Here is a 13382-nt window from a genome sequence, read left to right on the forward strand (position 1 = left end):
AAAAATCACATTTTTCACAGTACCAGCATAACAACAAATAGCAAATTATTTAAATAAAAGCAAATTGACCCTTTTTTCCCTTTGTTTTTACTTACAGTTGTTTCCTTCAGTCCATTTATCCTTTACATAACTGGAAAATTGTATCAATGCACTCTCTAGTTTACATTCTGAGCATACAGTTAATTTTGAATAGTAACCAACTCCTTTGGCTGGTAGGATCAAATAAAATTAAAAGCCAGGTTCTAATGCAAGTTCTTGTTTATTACATTTTATGTCAACAGCTCAGACATTTATGTAGATTTGCTTACTGGAGACTAATTATGAAATTAGATTGAGCACATAAAATACTTCAAAATTGTTAAAGGTATATTTTAAGCAAATTGATTAATACAGAAAGCTATTAGGAGATCTCACTATTCACCCTATATTGATGCAACATTTATGAAATAAACCAGAATCTACTAGCTCTGTAGGAACTAAAGCTGTATGCTTGATTGAACAGGCATAAAAATTTTTTTTCAACTCAAAATTATATAAAATAACAATAATACTATTATTAGCTGGACTCTGCACAAGCAAAATACCCATGTCCCAGCACCAGTGCAATAAGAATGACGTCATATATAGCAAAATGCAGTATTTCAAACTAGAAAATATAGTTTTCATACTTCAAATGTGCTTGTTACTAATTTTGAGATAGAATATAGGTAAGCTCTAAACATATGCTGTGACCATTTTCAAGACAGTGTAGTCATCACAGAAGAAAAAGCCTTTGGTATAAGTTTTGTAGATTTTTGTAGATTTGGTTTATTTTTTTTGTAGATTTTGTACAAAGATTGTGCCTTCCCTGTAAGATACCCTGGGCTACTACTACCAATGTAGTGTATTTCCCAAAGATACAGCCAAATGGTTACTTCTTACAATTAGTGATTTTGCACCTCAGGTACTAGTTCTGGCTTTTGACATGGTTTGTTACAGGGCTCTGGGTTATCTTTTAAAGCTGTTGTGCATAGACACCTGATTGTTTTTCTTATGTGCCTCAGATTTCTCATCTCCAAATCAGGAAAATGTTTTAAGATTTTCTAAGAGTTTTTCTTTATGGGATCTACATAGTGCTCCCTTTATGGGAACAAGGAGGAAAGCAAGAGACTTGAAAATCTGAAATATTCCCTGCAACTATAGAATTGGGTAAACACATAAACTTTATCATCAGAGAGCAGCTCTGTTTCGATTAATGAAAATCTTATATGGAAGTCCTAAAACAAAGAAATATGGTCTTCAGTGTGTCCAGACCATTTGTGCAGAGAGAATTCCTCTTCTGTAAAGGCTATACCTCAAGAGTACCTCCTTCTGACTGCATTGCCATATTTCAGCTGACTAGAACATGATTTATCCCAGAAGTTTTTGATGGCTACCTCAGCCCCTTGAAAGGCACTAGTCCCTCTCCACCAAACTCATTTGTCCCTAGACCACGACTGGAATTCTAATGTAACCTACAGTGCACCATAACCATTGTATTTGCTTCTTGGCCTCATGAGCAGCTGTGACACATCTGCTCTGGTGTGACTGGTGAGCAGCACCATCAGACACAGGACACTGCCTGGGGAGGCACCAGTTGGCACAGAAGGGTGCACTGAAAGGAGCGGACAGATGCTCTGCTGAGAGGAGCCCTCCTGTGCTCAGCAGCAGTGGTGACATCCCACAGGGCATAGTTCCCAAACTCCACTGGAGGAACTGATCCTGCACAGCAGAGGCCTTGACCCAGAGTGAGCTCCAGCTCTGCAGGGATTTGGCTCCAGAGATGCCTGGGGCTGCTGGCTGAGACTGGGACAAGAGGAGCTGGGGTCCTTGACTGCCAGCTCTTGTGACCAAGGAAAGTGTCTGCAGGAGGAGGTCACCAGACTGTGCAACACCAGAGATAATGAGAAATAGTCTGGTGTAAGGTCATGTGAAAAGAGAGAGTGTCTTTTCATTAAGATCATTCTCTGATCAAAAACCTTTTCAATACATTGGCGATTCTTTACTCAATAATGAGTAAAAGAGGAAACCAAAAACAAGAGCCCACAGAGACACAAACCTGGCCACAGAAAGGATCAATAGAGACAATGCCAAGGACCAGTCTGGGACAGAGAATCTTGTCTGTCTTGGCACATTGGGATGCTCCTCGGTACCCAGGCAGAAGGAGCCCTCGTGCCAGGAGCTGGTGGATGTGACGGTGATTTATAACATCGCATAATACCTGAATCATCTCCATCTGCAGCTTCAAGAACCTAACAGTAACAAAGGGGGGGCAGGTACACTGGGTGCTTATCAGGTGTGAAAATGGAGCCTCCCTTGAAGACAGAGGCTGGAAGCTGGTTACTTCTGGCACTCAGAGGATGGCTCCTGCTCCACTTTTAGATTTCCAACTTTCTGATATGCAAGTGCCATCATTTACAAAGATATCACCCAACCAGACAGTCATCAGGATTTCAGAGAAAAGCTGTGTAACATTGTTATCAGCAAGGACCCTTTGTCTAGCAACACTATCATGTCAATGACAGATATAACTGGAAAGTCTGAAAGGGGAAAGATAACTCTAGTAGTGCTAAGAAACAATGGAACTTGCTTTCAAACTGAAAAAACCCAGTGAGAAAGTGTATTCTAATTTAACTTTATATTCAGTGTGGGTTCAGAGTGTACGAGGCATGTAAGTCATTCATTTCTTAGCATGGGGAGACATTCCCTTATTAAGTGAGTGACAATAACAGAAGCTTGCTAAGGTCTTGGATTCTGCACAGTTCCATCAATTAAAAAAAAGCTTGCCAAACAATTTGACATGAATTCCAAAAGGATTATTTCTTTGTCCGCAATCATCTTTATCTGTCAAAATAAGCAGTACCTCCAAATATATGCATTCAGTTTTATAGGCCAGGTCTAAATATCAAGATGTACAAGTAATCTTTGTTTAAATGACTCAGGTCCTCTAATTCTAAGAATTCACTAATTACTTTGTCCATGTGTAATTTTAAATTTTGTCTGTGTACTGACTCAAGCTGCAAGGTTTTTATTTGCCAGGTAACATCTTCTGCACACCAAGGATACTTCTAATTTTATCTGACCCCACTATTACTAATGTGCTTTGATTTAAATTACACCAGCAGCTATGTCAACTAACACAAAGAATATTTTCTTTTGTTTTCTTGTTCTTGCCTCTGATACGCTGAATATTTTTTGCTATAAAAAGATGTGGCCAAATTAGGAAGAAAATACTGTTGAATAAATCTTTATATTTCCTCTGTATCTCCCAAAATACAATTAATATGTTCTAGTTCTCACAGTGATAGGCAAGCATTCTGGCAGCCAGCAGAAGGGTGAAAATTAAAGTATAGTACTGCTAAATACAAATCTTGCAGAGGACAGCTCCCTAGAGTTTCATATATTTCTTTTGCATTAATTATTCTCTCAGAGTTTCAACTATAACAAAACAGTGTGGCAACATACTGAAAATCACTGCAGTAAGCACAACAGAAATTCAGATGTGAAAAACACTCCTCAACTGAAGTGCAAATGTAAGCACTGCAAAAAATTACTTCAAAGTGCCTGTAAACTTTTCTTAAAAAAAAGAAAAACTGCATAATTAAATGACATCATGAGCATAGGCCTAGTAACTGTTGAAAGCTAAAACAAATACCCCACAAGGATAATTACAAAAACAAAAAAAAATACAACAGCAATTTTTTTTCACTAAGGTAAAAGCTGTAAAAGCAAATTCTACATTTGGATAAGGATGTTCCTATGTAATTTGTACTTCTTGAAGTGAATAGCGTTTGTTTTAGCAGCAAAAAAAAGCAGTTTGATTCCCATCAACACCACAATGACTAAAATATATACACCTAGCATTTGAAACTTCGCAGAACATGCCTATGAGGAAAGGGTGAATAGAAGGGGGTTTTTTACCTAAAATCCAAACCTAGCTGCTGGTTAGGAATGCCATGGTTGGATAACACCACTTGCCCACCTAGGTGCAGCTGCTTGTGGCCGTGCCCAGCTGCATTACAAGGAGGTCACAAATCTGCTGGGGCTGTGCAAGCAGGGCCCTGCTGTGGGTGGGTGTCAGGACTGCTGTGACAGGGCAGCTACAGCCATGGAAACTGGGAGAAGCTGCTCTAACAGGACCTGATCAACACTGTCTGCCTGACAGTCTGGGAGTGGTGTGAGAAGAGATCTAACACCAGCATCCCGTGTAATTACCTATTATACTGTGTAATTACCTGTAATTGCCTATTACTTAGAAAATGCGGTATGCAAGAAGTATTATTAAAACTTTTCTACAGCAGAATAGTCCTGCTCTTGCCAGTGTTTCTAGTGTAGAAAGCTTTTCCTTAAAGTACTAACATGCTGATCAGGACATTAAACTCTGATAAAGTTTTGGTCATCATTTGAATCTCTCAGAAATAAAACACAAACTGAATGCTCAAAGCATGAAACCCAAAAACCCATTATTCTAAAAATAAATTTGGAAGAAATATATTTTTACACCACTTGGTCAACAATATGCTCAAATCTCCCTTATAGCCCTGATAGGAAAGATTCAAGGGAAAAACCCATGATCAGCCATGAGAATCAATACCTATTGCATGCTGGATAATGTGTAAGTGCTCTCAGTCTGATTTTCAAAATACATAGTCCCATAATGTAGGGGATTCTAAATTAATGCTATATTATAAATGATAAAGCAAACTTTTGTAAATACCACCCAAAGACCACCAGGTGTCTCTGTAATAAAAGGAATGTATATAGAAATACTTGAAAAAAGAATGTTTTTTAAAAAAAAGTTTTAAAAGGAATTCAATCTTCAATATATACACAGACACAAACCCAAGCAAAAAGAAAACATAAAAACAAACAAACAAACAAAAAACCCCAAAAAACAAAAACCACCAAACAAAAAAACTCAAAAAAAAAAACATAAGCAAAAAAACCCTCTAGTGATCAGTCCAAACTGTTTTAAAAACTAGGGTTATACGGAAATGTGAAGTGTTAATGCAAGACCAGGCAAACCCTACTGCCAGTGGCAGCAGTATTAATGTCTTCAAAATTATGCTTTTAATTCAGATTGTAGTTTATGATGTGCCTTGCAAAAACTGAAAGGAATCTTATGCAAAGCACATAAAAAGATCCCCAGATAATGTGTAATTATCTGTCCTTCTAATTAGACATGAACTTATCTCAGTACAAGTTTATCACTGCTTTGAATTTAATAATGATTTATGACAAATGTGTCACTGGTTAGTTCATTTTATGGCACAGACTTAGGTACTGATAAAGTTGTACAAACCCATTATCATAGATAAAGTCATTAGGGGAAGATACTACATATCAGTATAGCTTATTCTTGTACTGAAAAAAAAATTACTGATATAAACACTTATAGCAGCACAAATTTTCATATTTCTATAAAAATATTCAATACCGAATGATGCAATTACTGATAACCTTGTTTGTGACAGTATTGGTATTAAACATGAAGACAAACACTTCTGTAGGCGGCATGTAGTTATAAAAGTGCATAAAAATATAACAACACAAAGTATTTGTTCACAAATGTGCACTTACCACCTTCAATTAAAGTACATATCCTGCTTTGCCCTTTGTTGCTTCAGTCTGATACATGTGAAAGGCTATTTGAGTAATATTTATTTAGATTATTGTCCTGTTTAACATGTCTTTCACAGCAGTTCTTAATTGTGAGCATTGTAATCTTAACCCTTTGACACCAGGTAAATACTAAGGAGGTGAATATTCTAAAAGTACAGAACTTCTACCTAATTAAAGAGAAAAAAAATTCTATAATTTCAGAATATATTTTAATTTAGAAACTAGTAAATTAATCATTGGATTATTACTAAAATTGAAACATATTTTATATACTTTCATATCACATACGAAAGATTTCATATAACAGCAAAAACCCCATGAATAGCTGGAAAATTTTTGTATAAAACTTTGTGTAAAGGTTCAGAAATAGTATTTTGCAAACTTCATTTTGATGTTTACACATTTCATATAGTAGCTAATATATTTAGCAAATAAACAATGAAGTAAAAATATACAACAAAATTATACAAAACAAATACTAAAATATAACCAAAAAATACTAGCATCATTGAGGGATACTACTGGATGCAATATTAGAAGGTGTGTAACTTCCTTGGTTTGCCTTCTCCATTAGACAGCATCTCAGCTTCTTGGCTTTTCGTGACTTCTCTTCCTCCCTCTCTCTCATAAGTTTTTGACGTGGGCTGCGTTACCAACTAACCAGCAAATCCAGCTCCAAAACTTTGTCCATATCAGAACACTCTTACATCTTCCTTCCTCTATGCCTCTTTTTCCTGTTCAAGCTCTCATTTTGCTTGCTTTCCTCCTTATCCCTTGTCTTGGCCACTCTAGGCCTGAATGGGGGCTCCAGAGGCAGGTGTGGAACAGTGCCTTCAGTGTGCCAGGGATTGGTGGCCACTGCCACACTGGGATAAGGCCCAGGGACATAGGGTGCGTGGGGCAGGGCATTGCCTCACCAGAGCAAGGCCCAACTTGCCCCTTCCCGTCACACACATGCATCCAAAATATTTCCAGACAGCAATCTCCTCCATTCTCTCACAGTTGCGTGCCTCACTGTATTGATGTATTTACGCATTTATGAGTCCTTATTCAATAGGGCACCAACTGTTCCTGTTTAACCACAGGAAAGCTGCCATTTCTGTGCATGAGATTCTGATTTCTGATAATTACTCTTTTTGACACGAGCACGAGTTCCTCTATCACTCTGTTGCTTGCAAAAATGGTATTTCAGTACCCTTTTCCTTGCACCTATTATCCAGACACAGTCGGATCCATATGCGGCCATTTTGTGTGTGTGTGTAAAGGAACATCACTACTGTGCCATAAGAAAACTGGAGAACCTTCCCTCTTTTATGGAATACAACCCTGATATCAGCACAGACTTGGCAGCAGCTGCACAGACATTTTAGGAAGGCAATCCATTTCATTCTCTTGTGCCACGTGCTGGCAAGTGCTGCAAATTACAAGAACAGGGATACTGTCAGCTTGTAGTTGAAATATGGAGTTCAGGTGCTCAGGGTGGTGGAGAAATCCTGACAGGAGAAGCACAGGAGGATGTGCTGACACACTGATAAGCCGTGCAGGGCACCTCACGTCCACAGAGCTCACATCTGACACAGCTGATGCATTCCAGTCTCTGTACTGTGCTCTGCAGCATGCCGGCAGGGTGTTGCTCCTCATATGAAACAGTACATAAGCATATTTTTCTGAGGCCTGTGCATACTTCAGCTGAGCCCTTGCAGGCCCACAATCATGTCTGCATGGTGTTCTTTGTTCTGGTGCTGCAAGTGGTCACAGCTTCCTCTCCTGGGCTGTACAGGCTCTGGAGGGGTGCTTGCTTTTTCCCATTCTTCAAGCTTCCCTTTGTGGCTATCTATGCATTGTTTCCAAACAGCATTTATCACAAGCTGAAGGAGGCCATCTCTCTTCAAAATCTGTATAGAATATAGTATTTGTATGTCAGCATCTGAAACAGATAAATAAACCATGTATTATTAGCAAGTGCTTGATATGCTAGGACTGGGTCCAGAACCTACTGAAACTGAAGCTTTTCCCTAGGCATTGGAAGAAAATAGTTGTGCTGGCAAAACCAAACCAAACCAAATCAAACCAAACCAAACAAAACACCCCCCACCAAGATGAAGTCAAATGTCTCCTCAGTGTGTGTGACCCGCTGTGTCACTGAATTATTTCCTAACTCATAAGCAACTTCCCAAATCAATGTGAAAAAAGAGATTAAAACCTTCTCTCTGCTCTTCAAAATGTTAGCAGGTAAGGAACACAACCTTCTACTTTGCAGTCTCCTTACGTGAAGTACAGAGTCACAAGAATTCACTAGAGAAAACCCTGACATTTCTTTCCTCTCCCTTGTTCTTAAAGTAATTTTTTGGCAAAAGCTTAGGGTCATGAGTGATTACAGTGGGACAGGTACCAAGTGGTGCAAGCGAGGAAAAAAGGTCCATTGCATCAAGTTTCCAAGGCTTATAAGAAAACAATTTTCAGAAATCCTCATACAAGTCCCTGACATGTCTCCCTTTCTGATATGTGATTGGACTGAGCTTTGAGTTGCACCAAAAGACAAAATTCAGTCTTTCAGGATGTAAGAAGCAGCAATGCGAGAAGTGTATTAGGTTCCTACATAAATTAAAGGCTATGCAGGATCTGAGAGGCTATGCAGGATCTGAGAAGTTCTGATACAAGCGAAGGGACAAGCTACTGTTTCTTTGAGATGAAATTATGTGCAGATAATTTTTCCCCACATTACATTCCCCCTTCTCACATACACACACACATGTACATAATCTGAATACCCACAGCCCTGTTGGTCCTCAGTTAGATGCCACTAGCTAGGATTAACATCTGCGCATCCTCCTCTCCTGCACTCAGCTTCAATACAGCTCTCATCCTCCCTAAAATACTGTAGGCTGGAGACCACAGCCAGAGTGTTTCTCCTCCTTTGCGTTCATGATCTCTAAGCTTGCACAAAAAATCTGGTGGCAAAGAAAAATGAGAAGATTGAGCAAAATTGTCAGTGATTCACTTTGTTCTTCACTTCGTCATTATGCCCTTCCTTCCTGTCTTCTGTTTCTCATCCCCTATCTGTTGATAGGCTCTTGAGTAGTTAATGGTGACTGTTCTGTCACACTCAAAGACAGTGTTGAAGGTCAGGGTCACTCCTGGAGTTACCCACACTAAGGAAGTTCTGTGTTCTATAGCCCATGTGAGCCTTATGCTCCTCCCTCCCCTCTGCCTGTATCACAAAAGGATATCATTTCAGGAAAACTGTCAGTCAGCAGGAGCAGGCAAAAAACCATCTTGCCTTGCCTTGCTTTCTCTTGCCAGCAGATTGGAGAGGATGAGCTGTGGCTGTTCCTTCCCAGGCTCCCGGAGGCCTGAGCTAGGGCAGCCACAGAGAACAATGGGATGGGCAGAGCCAGCACAGGTGTGCCCAGGGTGGCGGCTTCATTACTCACCTCTGCCACAGGGCTTTTGTTTTTGCCCTCACTCCTGAGCACTGTAAAAACTCCTGAACACTCCCTGGCAGTGCAAGGGGAACAGCACAGGGCCAGGAGGGAGGCTTGGGCCTGCTGATGCCTTTCCCTTGCAGAACCACCGAGGCCCTGGCTCCAGGACGAGGACATGGGAAGGGGCAGGGAGGTGTCCTGGCCTTGGGGGAGCTGTGGCCATGCTGTGCCATGGGGAGGGCTCAGTGAGGGCTTCCAGGGCTGCCATGGGACAGGCAAGGTGTGAGCCTGGTGAGTCACAGGCAGAGCTGCCATCTCTGACCGCTGGGGTCCCAGACACAGCAGCCACGGGAGGACATGAGGGTTAGTGCCATGGTACAGGTCACTGAATCATCTCAGCTGGAAAGGATGCAGAAGGATCATCGAGTCTGACTCTTTCAGTGAACTGATGAAAAAAACTAGTTAAGTTATTGGAAGATCAAAAATAAGGAAATCTCTAATGTGAATTTTAGTAATTTTTGTGAGTTCTCTTAACATTCTTTGCTGTCTTCATCTTTTTATCATCAGTGTGACTTGCTGCTATTTACCATCAAAAAATCGTTGGTTCTTTCACTGCTGGTAAATAAGCTGTCTGTTGGCTGTTGTGTATGACAGAGTTAGGACTGAAGACATTATTAATTTATATAATACTTACACTAAGACAGTTCTCAGTCATGTGTGGGATTGTTAGAGTTATCTTATTTTAGGTTCTCTACAGTCAAGCACCTCAGCTTTTGGTCTTTTAATTCTGAGGGACAGCATAGAAAATGGATGCACAAATTTTCTGGACAAATAGAAACAGCAGGTTTTCCCAAGGCAAAGGAGGAAATGAATGTGCCCAAGATGACAAAAAAATGGGTGCATGCACACAAACTTGGATCAGACTCCTAGGACGAACAGGCTTAATTCACTGCAGAGAGTACACATGTCCTGAAGTTGCCCTGAAGTTGCTCCTGACTTGCCCTAGCAAGATGGTGGCTGGGAGCATAGTGACACTAACAAATAATTTACTAGATTTAGCACTGGCTGCTTTCATGGTTCTCAGGAATGAAGGAAGGAATCAGGAGCAAGTTATAAAATAACCTTTGGGCTACAAAGATGATCAAAGGCCTGGAGCACTTCTCCTGTGGAGACAGGCTGAGGGAGCTGGAGTTGTTCAGCACAGAGAAGGCTCCAGTGGGACCTTATAGCACCTTCCAGTACTTGAAGGGGACCTACAAGTGAGTTGGAGAGAGACTTTTTACAGGGGCAGGTAGTGACAGGACAAGGTGGGGTGGCTTTAAACTGAAAGAGGGCAGGTTTAGATTAGATATTGGGAGGAAATTCTTTACTGTGGCAGTGGTGAGACAACAGAACAGGTTGCCGAGAGAAGTTGTACATGTTCCATCTCTGGCAATGTTCAAGGACAGGTTGGATGGGGCTTGTAAGCAACAAAGTCTAATGAAAGCTGTCCCTGCCCAGAGCAGGGGGGTTGGAACTAGGTGATGTTGAAGATCCCTTCCAACCCAAACCATTCTGTGATTTTATAACTGTTTTGGAGAGTCATATCAAGCTCACAGGCCAAAAGTTTAGCACTGTTAATATAGGGATAGAGTTAGTGTTAAGATATGTTTCCCTCATGCTTAATTTTAAAAGTTACCCTTTTTATTGTATTGCCTTTGGTTTTCCTGGTCCGTTCCCTCAGGAAAATCTCCTTGAATATGGTGTCATGGATATGTTATCCCTTGTAAAATAATAAAGATGTGCACAAAGAATTTTAATTTTCTAAGTATTTTATTTATGCAAATGTGTATTGAAATCAACCTTGATATTCTGTTTACAATGTTAATGAAAGTTAGACAGGAAATCATTTGAAAGATATTAATTCTCTTAAAGCAAAAGTTAATGCATTCCAGTAAAACTAAGTCCATGTTATATAATTTAGACAGAGTTACATATAAATCCTTTTCCATGCCCTTCATACAGAGCAAGAAGAGTGTACAACCTGCATGACCAGACTGAAAATCCTGCAACATTAAGATTCCTCTGCAAATCCCCCTTCAAGGCAAGGCCACAAGGCTTTTGTCTTTGTTGAAACTCGCCACTACGAGATTAAAAAAAAAAATGGGACAGCAGGACCATTAAATCATCCTACCCAATATGGATTGGAGGGAGTCTTTGAACCCTTGTATGTTCAATGTCCAATATTTCATTGTTTGCTAATTTCCCTATAATTCCCACTTTTCCCTGCAATATCTCCCAGGATTTCAATACCATTCTCTGAGCTTTTTGCTTCTTACCCTTCACCATGTTTTTTTTCTTTTCATATCTCCTGTTCAGTTCAGAGACCAAATCATCCTTTATCTACACTAAATTCTCCACTGAATGTAATAATCCATTAATAGTAATACATTAATCCTGCATTTTCTTCAAAGAAAATGTCCATAGTAGAAATAATAAAACCACAAAAACCCCTTGACATTTCTCTGGATGCCATCTATCATTATTCAGCTTATTTGGTTCGCATGTTTTTACATGTTTTTCCATTATACTTTTACTTGACTGCAGTGCAAGAACCATCTTTTATATGGATTTTACACAGTAAAGCTTTAGCAATAACTGTATAAATATAGCATAGAGTTGTCTATGTGAGCATAAATTTAGTTACAAAGAAGTAAATATACAGCAACTTCTTCAACTTCAAGATAAAATAGCTCAAGAATAGTGTACAGGCTGGTTTTTTTCAGGAGACAAGTTTGGTTTGCTAAATACAAAAGTTAGAACAATCATATTCCATTACCTGCAAAAAGAATAAAAGCTGGCAAATAGGACCTAGAGGGTGTACAAAGAGCTTCATTCAAATCTCTACAAAGCTATATAAAATGTTTATTTCCCTTTAAAAGTTTTTTAAAGCCAGTCATGAACTGTCTGAGTAAGAGAACAGGATTATACTAATTTAACAGTTACTTGGCTATGGCCATTTTCTCCCATATGGATTTTTTACTAATGGATTGATGGAGTAAATAGTTTTCATTGTCTCAGTCTAGACAGTAGTTAGATTAGGATCAAAAAGATGCCATTTCTCATTTGGTCATATGTCTGTCAGGCATACAGACACAACTTAGCTAACTGTGGTGTACAGAGGGTGAAATGCTGTGGAAAAGAAATTTTCTGCATTCAGTGAACAACTGTCACCATTTATTCAATACAGATGTCTGGAACTTGCTAGTTCTCCCATCATTGGAGCTTGAGGGGTGAGGGGGGAAAAAAAGTGAAATAGTCCTAATATTGCAAAATCCTTCAGGAAAATGTGAGAAGGAAAAAAGGCGTCTACCATAGACCAGAGTCACATTTTAGAATTCTAATGTGAGCTATTGCATATACTCTCAGGCCTTGACCTGTCTCTCAGCCTATGACATGGAAGAAGTTTTTGCAAAGGGCTAGACAACTCTGGGGGTTATCAGATGAATCCAACAGGCTATACCCACAAAGCATTATGTGAACTGTACATCTTCACCAGAGCAGGTATGGCCCGGTGTGGAAGGCAATAAGTAGCCAGGAGAACATGAATTTATATCCATGTAAGTACAAGCACATGTGCACATACACACAGAGCAGCCCAAAAATGAGGCAACTTCAGTGTCTGCAGCTTGTAGACATCATTCAAAGAGATAATAGACCCTAAGGCTTAAACACTTAATTCAGAGGAACTGGATGGTCCCTGGAAAGAATCTATCCTTTTCTGACAAAAGATCTCAAACATCTGCATGTACAGCAGAAGAAAGTAATCCTAGTATAGGGAGAAAGGATAAGAGTTTACACTACAGGAATCAAAATTGAAATGGGATAGATCACAGAACCACAGAGTTGAGGTTGGGATGGACCTTAGGAAGTCCTTTGGTCCAAACCCTCTGCTCAGGCAGGACCATTTCGAGATGGTTGTTCAGGACCATGTCCAGGTAGATCATGAGTATCTCTGAGGTGGGAGACTGCTGGGCAGCACTCAAGTCAGCCTCATAGTTAAGAAGTGTTTTCTCAAATTCTGAGAGAATCTCTGGTGTTTCACTTTATGGCCATTCCCTTTTGTCCTGTCGCTGGGCACCACTGGCAAAAGCTCAGCTTTGGTCTATTTGCAGCCCCTTTCAGGTATTTACACACATTAATAAGGTTCTCCTGAGCCTCGTCTTTTACAGGCCGAACAATCCCAGACTTGCTTTAACTGAGGATTTTAAACAAGCAGGACTACTTGCTCTACCAGGACCTGCAGATCTGTATTGACAGAAAAAAATCCCCATAGCT

This window comes from Geospiza fortis, unplaced genomic scaffold (genome assembly GCF_000277835.1).
Source record: "Geospiza fortis unplaced genomic scaffold, GeoFor_1.0 scaffold100, whole genome shotgun sequence".
Taxonomy (NCBI): Eukaryota; Metazoa; Chordata; class Aves; order Passeriformes; family Thraupidae; genus Geospiza; species Geospiza fortis.